This window comes from Notothenia coriiceps, unplaced genomic scaffold (assembly GCF_000735185.1).
Source record: "Notothenia coriiceps isolate Sejong01 unplaced genomic scaffold, NC01 NC01_scaffold00011603, whole genome shotgun sequence".
NCBI classification, from domain to species: Eukaryota; Metazoa; Chordata; class Actinopteri; order Perciformes; family Nototheniidae; genus Notothenia; species Notothenia coriiceps.
Genome location: NW_011344304.1, coordinates 57656 through 68454, shown reverse-complemented (window position 1 = coordinate 68454; position 10799 = coordinate 57656).

Here is a 10799-nt window from a genome sequence, read left to right as displayed (position 1 = left end):
GTCGGACGGGTGGAGGTACGACTACAGATACTATACCTTCTCGTTAAGCACAATACACTAGTATAACTCGCACTAACCAAACTCCAGCCATTGTCAATCGTTGTCTCGTCACCGACCGCCAACGAGCCTCCATGGCTAACCGACTCTCTCAATGTACAAATTTACGCCTCTAACACAGCCTCCCCACGTTGACCCGGCCGATTTACGGCCGCCTCCAGCAATATGAAAGGAAGAAGTGTAGGCTACATGATAAGAAGGGAATACAGTTTGAATTAAAGTAATACAGTACAGTGTAACACTGTACTTTATTACTTTTTAATGTACAAATACTTTGTTACTGTACGATATCAATAACAATAATCCACAGCTCCTCTCTCTGCTCCAGAGGATAAAAAAAATTGGTACCCGAGCAGCACCCTGCCAAGGCAGTAAACCTAGGGGAAACACTGAGGTATGTATGATGATGGTACCCAACATCGATTACACATTAAGACGCAAAAATGATCATGCTTAAGAAAACCATAATGTGCCAGTAAAGCACCTCTTAACAGCTTCAACCAGTAATTACATTTCGATACATAGCTTTTCATGTGATGGATTCAAATACACTAAACAAAGGCATTAAATGTTTGCATCAATCATGCCAAACATTCTGACAAGAGGTTGGTGGGTGATCTGGTTTGTCTCTAAACAAGCAATTGTGATGAATCCCTCCCCCAAACATCATTATAAGTTAATATGGAGAGTGTTACTTTCATATGTGGACAACACTGTGTCAATATCACACGCATGTTGCCATTTGAGGCAGTTATTTGCGCAGGTAATGGGATTCGCGGACGCATAAGTATTGTCACCTACAATGTTTGGTTTGGCTCATAAAACCAAATCTATTTCTTGACAGCCAATAATTCATGAAGATGTGGGAAGTAAATTAAACAGTTTCAGCTAGCGTTTACCCTGGCGACCTCACAAAGAAAGATTCTGTTATTTTAGATAGATAGATGATATACAGTATAAATACCTATTGATCCCAAATTGGTAAAAAATGATTAAGTTGCAGCAGCAGCACTTTAATTGAAGTGATTAAACACACCTGGGTGTCAAGTCTTACCAAAAGGCAAAAGCAATAAGGCGATCCAATGATTAATTCTGTATTTCCTTAATAATTTCACAACCTCACCCTACTTACGTCCCAAGAAATTGTCCTCATATATAAGTTGACGATTCCCATTGCCACCAAATTAATGTCATTATTCTTCATGGCAGCGATGCAGTTATGAAGCAATGACCATTAGTGTGTGACAACAGGAATTATCATTCCCAGTGGAGCCGACAAAGACTGTACGCTGCAAGGGGAGGGGGGTGGGGGGGTGAACAGCACTGGGCTGGACTGAACAAATGCAATTAAGGTCCTAAGACATTTTCCCCTGAAAACCCAATCATGTCTATGTAGGGAAGACAGGGTGATCAGGGTCATTTTGTTCTTTCTAATGGAACGACAGAACGGCTGCACGTAATGATCGGGTCTTTTTTTATAGGCTTTCACTCACTGCCCACATCACTGTCACCCCCTCATCTTCATCAGTACAATACAGTGGGATGCAGGAGCATGATTCAAAGGCTTACAGAGAGTGTGATTATAAAGTAGAAGACTTTTTAGTGTCTAAAGATGGATTGCAAATAAGGTCTCAGAAAAAGTTATTCAGATTTTGCTGAGTGCTGTGAAGTGATTAAATGAAAAGTGGGAAACAAGGCGAGTGAGGGCGGGGGCAGCGCTCTCTGTTGCAGTCAAGTGATGTTGAAATGCATGTGCGTTTGATTTTGTGTAATCATATATCGTCAATGTTCACGCCTGCGTGTGACAAGTACAATTTCACAGAAGAGGTGGTGTCAGACAAACGATACGTCCGTGGAGAAAAAGTGCTTATCAGGCACATTGTAGCCAGGAGTGTGCAGCCGTTAAACAGCCAAATGAAACCAAAAAGAAATACATTTCGAATGGATAAATGCTGCATAAAGGAAACTATTCTAAATGTGTACAGGTTTGAGACTCCATGTTTTCATTCAGAGAAGAGGAAACCTTCAGATTATTGTAATAATGTAATAACTCCAGACAAGAAGCTGTCCATTACATGCTTTGACTTCTGGACAAGCACACAGTGTGTGTGTGTGTGTGTGTGTGTGTGTGTGTGTGTGTGTGTGTGTGTGTGTGTGTGTGTGTGTGTGTGTGTGTGTGTGCGCGCGCGCGTGCGTGCGTGCGTGCGCGCATCCTAAATGTGGTTTTATTTTACCGTAGGTTTGGTCTTTTATCACTAACCAAACCTTCAACAGTTGCTTTAGAACTCAGATTCGTTATTTTACAGAAATGCAAGCCTTTGATAAACAGGCTCAAATTCAAATTAATGAGATAAAACAATCCTTTTATACAGCTTTTGGTGTTTTCTAAGTTTACAATCAACCAAATTGTTCAAACGTGTGATTCTCTCAGTTACATATAGCTGCTTTTTTGTTATGGACACACTGCTATTCCCTGGTGTTTGATCATACAAAAAGCCCTAATGAAGAGATGCGTTACACATTTTCAGTTTGTACAGAGTAAATTAATGTCTTCAAAGAAAATAGTACCTTGTAGGTGTCTGAGTGATGTATGGAGCTCACAGCTATTGATTTTTTTGTCGTTTGAAATGAGGTAATTGTGCGAGGTTTGTACCACTTCTCTTTGATCTTTAGATGGACCTCATTCTTTAAAAAAAACCTGACACCAGCTGTCCCTGCAGAGCGGAGTGATTATCCTCCGAGCATCGCATTGTGCTGCGGGTCATGGGTCGGTTTGTGGCAGCAAGGCATTGATTGGTCCTTCGATCTTTAGCCTGGTTGCGTTAGGCGGAGCAATGAGAGGGCCGTCCCCAGAGGATGCTCCGACTACGCTTCGTTCCGGCACTTCAGTCCAGTATCAGATGCTGGCTTTAAATAACCAATATGTACACACTCTCCACACACGGCCCACGGGGGAAAAAATCAATGCAGTCGGCCATTCATTATTTTCAAAACACGTCAACAGTGGTTGTCTCCAGTGTAAAGCATACATGTTGAAATTTAAATTATACACTAAGATGAGCGCTGATGTAATTTGCAATCTTTCTTTGCCCCCTGTTTCCTACTTGCTAACTCTGCATGAGTAAGAAGGAATAAACCATTGATGACAACCTTGATATCTGCAGTTTAGATCGGAGGTCCAGCTCAGAGGCACATGCACAATTATTTTGAATTTGCTAAAGGAGAGAGGGAAAACAAGAGAATGAACACCACACACACACACGCATCTCAGCTGAACGCTTAGCCCTCACTGCAAAGAGACTCCCATGTTGCCGTGGTGACAACGGTGCAAAGAAGTGGCTTACTTGTGATTGACGGCTGAAGCATCCCTTTGTGTGTGTGCCTGAAGACGCACGTATGTGTCTCAGTAAGGTTGTTCAGTCAGGCAAATTTCCCTTTCAGTCACCACAAGTGGCCTAATTAGCCATTCATTTACAGTCAGAGCAACACAGAGAAGCTCACTGTTCTTTACAAAGGAATCAGCTATATATCAAAAACATCCCCAACGCTTTCTATCTGATGGGAAAGAAAGGGAAATTAATTTACTTAGATTTTTCTTCTCTTTTTTTTGATCAAATGTTCAGATTATTCTTCTCTTTTGTAACAGAGATAAGACTGATGTCCTTTCATTTATAACTTTTTCAACTCCCTCATCCCGGAGCTGATATTACCTTGTCAGAGGTAGATTTGAGTTGGAGGACAGTGAGAGGGAGAAAGAGAGACGAGCTAATAATGAGCCTCTCCATGCCTTGTCTTGTTATAAAGTATTCATGTTCCAGGTATTTTTAACCTGTGGAGATTTCAGTGACAGGGTTATAATGGCAGAGGCTGAAACCCTCTGAAAAAACCTCAGACAGGGGCAGAATGTCAGTACAACTTAAAATAATTGAGTCACAGAGGTTTGCCTGGAAACAGAGTAGTGAAACCGCTGACATGTGTTCGTATTAGGGCTGCACGATATTCGAAAAAACTGACATTGCGATTTTTTCCCCCTGCGATATATATTGCGATATGAAAACATACAGGAATTGAAGAAAAGAAAAAAAATTCCCCCGCAAACCATCCTTTCTTGAACTTTAATGCTATACAATTGGTATTTTTTTAACTACATTTAACCGGATGAAGGATTTTAGTCACGGATGTCTGGATCTTCAGTTATCAGAGCAACAAGCTGAGCTAGCTCGGTTAGCAGCGCCAAACTGCCCTGGAGAAACACATGAAACTACTTTATTCAGTGTTTTTACCTTTAATCACCGGGTCTGTTTGCTTTGGAGATTTGATTGTGATTGGTGGCTTGCTGTGCATGCAGAGCCTGCATGTCACTCACTCAAGTACCCCTGACATGAGAGCCGCGCAAGTTTTCCTTTTCTAGCAAGCAGCAAAACAATTGTAACATGACGTGTTTGAGTAAATTTCCCTAAAAAAAAAAAAAAAAGTATTATTATTATCGTCACGACACGATATATCGTGCAGCCCTAGTTCGCATAAGCGTTATTTCGATTTTATTATGCATGTTTTTGTCCAGCTGTGAGGTTTCAGTTGGCTGTTTTTTTAGAAGCGACCAGGGGAACAGGTTAAGATGTTGTGAAGTTGTGTGTGGTTAAATAAATGACCAAGTAGACACACACAGCTGTGGTCGCAGCTGGTTTGGATTAGATTGAATTTAGATTGTATGGAGTCAGTACAAGAGGTCTAATTAAGCTCAATGGACAACAGTTTGCCAAACTGTATGCCGACACTGTTAAACTTAAGTCCGGTAACTCTGTGGATACACTACAAACATTTAATTTATAACGGCATCAGCTGAATGTGTCAATTAGCGGAGCCAAAAAAAAACAGACTGGAAGGTTATTGCTTCTCCTCACAGCACTCAGACTGCCTCCTGCTGCAGATTCAGACAGGGCCAAAGTCATTACTAAAGCTATAAAGTGTTTATCGCTGTGTACACGAGACCACACTCTTTTTTCAAAGTGTTTGGAGCACGTTATACAGTGTGCCAGCTTCATCCTAGTTAGGTATTCAAGACTGATGGAATTTTTTATGTTTTTTTTCAGCAGACTACTTAATGTACTCTTCCTAATCAACTGTAACGTCTTATAGTAAAAGTATATTTTTTGTTTTCCCCACAAAATTAAGAAATGTACTACATTTACCAAAACAAGCTTGGGAAAGGTTGCTGTTGTATCTGAGTAACTCAGATACAAAGTTCAGCTCTTTTCATTAACAATCAGGAAGTGTGGACAACAGGGTGTTTCATGCCAGATAAAGACCAAATATAAATAAGTCAATCTGTGATTAAGAGGCTCACTCCACTCTTGTTATAAAAACTGTCTTCAGCATTGCTCTCCTGAGACTTTCTCTCGTTTGAATCAATATTCTCACAGAGCCTCTCCTCTCCGGCCTGACTTATGTATGAAGTATGAGCCTAAATGGCCGTGCCTGATGTTCCCTCTCGTCCCTCTGCCTCCTTGGCTATGAAATGTAAATTCTGTCCCCTGATTGCCTGCCCGACCGACCCACTACACACCGGTTGAACAGCTTGCTCCTAATCTCTATCACACCGTGTCTGCTTTAAAAGCGTCCAAACACAGCAGACCCCTCCTCACAAAAGAAGAATGCACACTCTTTTTGAACATCTGCCTATCTGTCAGCAAGCCAACTCGCCTGTTAAAGGAGCCCTGGATGATTTCAGGCATTTTACACCAGCAGGTTAATTATCTGCAGAATCACAGGCTCTCCACATGTTGTTTTGGTAAGCATGCATAGACCCAGCGGGATGTAAGACTTAAGTGTTTGTTAGTGCGAGAAACCCCCCTTGCGGAGCTGTAAGCCATTATCCCTATTTAAAAATTCACTGTGTCAAGAATACAAAAACTAAAGACACACAATTCTTTAAGAGAAATGTGGGAGTCTCTGGGATGCAGCCATGAGGTTGCCTAATTTGAAAATGGACTATCACTTGGCCTTTAGACAAAGTCGTACAGAAAAAAACACACAAAAGAAAATCTGATCCGGCAAATCTACTTGATTCCAATTGAATGTGGTCGGTCACAGTTTTAAAAAAAAATGGACAGCAGACACAGGTGTCAAAGTCACACATTGACTTATATTAACCCAACCCTCAACCCATCCTCCTCGAGAGGAGCTCTAATGACTTCATGTACTTTTTTGTTCCGATGCACGCATAGACACAGACATTGATATCAAAATACTATTTGTAAAATATCAGCTCTTAGTCCCCATACTTGAGACCTACACTTTTTATTGATAGATTTTAAAGCGGGAGATAAAAGGTATGACATGCATCAAGGGTCTGAGGGAATGAGCCCCAGTACATCGACTGCCATGCTATACGGCGGTCCATGTAGTCTTTATTTTATATTTGCCACAGGTAAAAATGACAAATGCTGGTTCAGCCTGTTTTCATAAAATCAAACCCGTTTAAGCTCGTACACTGGACCGGTAAAGACTGTATATTGGACGTTTATTTGTTCCTAATGTTGCTTTATTTTAAGGTGAATTGTGCTTCCAAATCAGCATGCCCTCATTTGGCCTCCAGTACAGTAGCACCATGACAATTTGACACATATTCCTACTTAAACAAAAGTGATATATGTATCTATGGATAGACTTAAGATGCTGTATATCACTTGCAGTCATTTTTGTAAAGAGCACACAGGCCAGGTACAACTGAAACGTTCAAACGGTGTCTAAAGGGGGCTGGGGTTGTTTATCATTGAATAGGAAATTGAAAGTGAAATACCTAGAAATACCCTCAAGTCTGCATAAATCTAGACTCCCGACATTAACCTCAATTCTTGGATTCAGGAAGATCTCTGTGTCAGGTCTGTGTCGGGTCTGGTCAGACCTCAGCCTGCAGTCCACTGATCTGACACAGAAACCTGCCAACAATGTGATCAGAGCATGAGGGCTCTAAACCCACACATGACTCACGAACGAAGAGAGAAGAAAGAAGCACTTTTTGTCTTTTTCTCAGTCTCTTCTGTAATCTGTCATCTCATTGACACATTACAACACTGCAAGTTTGACACCATTGACAAAATATGTCAGCAACATGTCTGTAAAATGTCAGCCTGGTTGGTGACACACAGCGTATTGTCAGATACTCTCTAATTATCCTCCTCTCATTCCTTGTGACTTCCTCTCCAACACCATTTTTATTCTAGCAGACTAGAGAGGAATGACAAAGGAAATCATCACATTTTGTTTTGTTCACTCTGCAAGTGCACCTTTTATGTCTTTGCCTCTTACCTTTGCTTTTCTTCTCAGCAGTATGTTTGGCACAGGTTTGGGGCAGGAAACAATATTCTCTGTAAGCATAGCAAAGATCACCGCAGGGGGATTTGTTACGCTTACACTTTCTTATGATTAGTAGCAGCAGTATGTATGAGATGATTAAATATAATATATTTGTAATTGTAAGTTTTATCAGTTATTGCCAGCCAACCTTTCTTAATTTCAAAGTTTTTTTTTTCTTAATCTTCTCTTGGCATACATCTTAGCAGAGACCATTAAAGTATTCGTTATACTTTTTAGGGAAAACTATTCCTGCTCGTCTGCAAAAAAAATCAAATCAAATGGGGAAGACTTATTTGTATTCCTATTCTGTTTAATTTATGAGGCACATAAGAAGCTATTATTATATATTAATCAGAGAAAAGTACTTTGAGTAAATGCTGCAAGAGAAATCAGGTTTACAGATAAGGATGCAAAGGTTTTCCTTGACATTCATGGTTTCTTGTCTCAGAGCGGGATGAGAAAACAAACGCTGTTAGTGGACAAAACACTACCTGGATAAATCCCCATGCAACTTACTGAATGCCAAGTCACTTTAATCTTTCTACTGCCATTTTCTTTCCTGTTAGTTCCAAATCAACCAAGAAAAAAGCAAATGCTTTTTCTTCCTCTTTAAAGGAAAAACTTGAAGCATGATGATGGGGTTCGACCTCGCTCAGCCGAGGAACGAGTCTTTTGATTATTTTTGGTGCTTTACACAGACGAGAAAACATGACTGACGGACAGACAGATGGCTTTCCAGACGATTCGTTTTCGGTGCCAGACAGGGCCGACGTTTATCAACAGTGACACACACTCTCACATGCACACACACCTGTCCTGATATATAATGAGCCCCTCAAAGAATAGGTATTCAGACTCTGTGAAATAAAAGCCGGACAAACTTTCTTTGAGTTTCACAAAGCAGTTAATTGAGATCATTATCAGCTCTTCATTCTTATTACACGTCACTTCTTTACCCTCTCCTCCCTCATTAAGTGATCGGGGGCGTCACTCCCCAGCTAACCAATCACTCCTCTCTCCATTCTCACAAGCCTATCGTTGCACCCGCTAATCCCTTTATATCTGCTCTTCCCTCTTGTCAGCTGTCATTCCAGGTGACAATACGCAACCCTCCTCCACCCCTTTCACCTCCCACATGACCAAGCCAATCCTTCTCCCTTAAGACCGGTCCCACCTACTTATCACCACCACCAGTGTCTAGACCCCAGGGGGTTCATCGGAGCGGTTTTTCCCCTCCTGAATGATAATCCTGCAAACTGGGGCCTAATCGCCAAACACCATTCCATTCTCCTGTCTCAATTCTGGCAATCATTATTTCATGTGTCCCAGTAATAAATATGTATTTCATACATCAACGTCTCTCCTGATTGAATTGGTTTTCTGCTGTTTCCTGTTTGTGTCTTCCAGAGACAACATTTGCCATGACACCAGACATCGAAGGTGGCCATCAGCAAAGGGCGGGGGGGTTTGATAACAGCAGCCCTCCTGTTGTCACGGCTGCCGTCACCACTTCTTTGTTTATGTTTTCAAAGAACATCATTGGATTCGGAAAGACAGTGTTACACCCTCAACATGAACAGTGGTGGACCAAGTTTTTGATTGAATTACTTAAAAACATTGTTAAATTACCCTTATATAAAGTTTGTATAAAGTACTGTATACTAAAGCTTCCTTAAGTAAAAGGGTAAAGTATGTAGGTAAGTGTTAAAAGCAAAATGTACTTATACTAAATAGTAAAAGTATTTATTGTGCAGTAAAATGTTCCCTGTACATTTTACTGCTGAATTAATGTGAATGTATTTTGCTACTGTAGATGTTTAAGCCAAGGCAAGTTTATTTATATAGCACCTTTCAACACAAGGCAATTCAAAGTGCTTTACAAAAATGAACGACAATAAGAGCATTAAGAAACATATTATAAAATGATATCTAGAAACACACATTCAAAAGCATTGATATAAAATGACATTTAAAAACACTAATTTAAAAGCAAAAATAAAAAGCAAAGATAATAAAAGTTACAGTGCAGTTTAAGATATGAATATATCAATTAAAATCAGCGGCAAAAAGAAAAGTCTTCAGCCTGGATTTAAAAGTAGTCAGAGTTGCAGCGGACCTGCAGGTTTCTGGGAGTTTCTTCCAGATTATTTGGAGCATAATAACTGAACTTCTCCATGTTTAGTTCTGACTCTGGGGACAGACAGCTGACCAGTCCCTGAAGACCTGAGAGACCTGGATGGTTTATAATTTAGCAGGAGATCAGAAATGTATTTTGGGCCTAAACCATTCAAAGCTTTATAAACCAGCAGCAATATTTTTGAAATATATTCTTTGACACACAGGAAGCCAGTGTAAAGACTTCAGAACAGGAGTGATGTGATCCACTTTCTTAGTGTTAGTGAGGACTCGAGCAGCAGCGTTCTGAATCAGCTGCAGCTTTCTAATAGATTTTTTAGTGAGACCTGTAAAGACACCATTACAGTAGTCCAGTCTACTGAAGATAAAATGCATGGACAAGTTTTTTTCCAATCCTGCTGGTGACATTAGTCTTTTAATCCCTAGATATATTATTTTAGTGATAGTAGTCTGATCTAGTAACTGTTTGTAATGTGACTGTTTGAAACTCAGGGCAGAGTCCATGACTACACTAAGTTTCTGCGTGTATTCTGTTGTTTTGACATTAGACTGAAGCTCAGCGCATACTTTGTATACGTGTCCGCCTTGGCTCCAAACATGCCGCAGTTACCTCAGTTTTTATCTTTTTTAATTGGAGAAGTTCTGACACTCCAGCATATGATTTTTTAATTCACTTGCTCAGTGTTTGAATTGGAGAGATAGTCTCCTGGTGAAATTGGTATGGTCATCCGATTAGCTATGGTAACGTTATTTGTTGTTTTTCATTATCTGAGCCAGTGGAAGCATGTAGACGTTAAAGAGAAGAGGCCCCAACTTGAGCCTGAGGTCCCCACATGTCATATTTGTCACTCAGATGTGAATATACCCTATAGAAAGCAAAGTTGTTTCTGTCCTTTAAGTATGATTCAAACCGAATTCTAGAACTGTTGCCGAAGGTCCACCCAGCTTTTCCAGTTGTCTAAGTAATACTTGTTGTGTTCAACGTGTCAAAACGCCAGCATCATATAAACGCGCGTGTTAAGGTTGTGCTCTTTAATTCCTTTATATACTGTTTCGTTGTACGTTATGTGTCAGCGAGCCCGAGTGCATCACATGCTCAAGGGATCCCTCCTCCTCACTATGTTTCTAGCTCTCTGGTCCCGCTCCGAGGATACTCCACGCTTGTCCTCTCTTACCCATGTCCACTCACTGCCCTCATCCGATGGTCTCCAGAATCCATAGCTACTGTTGTTTTCCAGCCTCCTCGT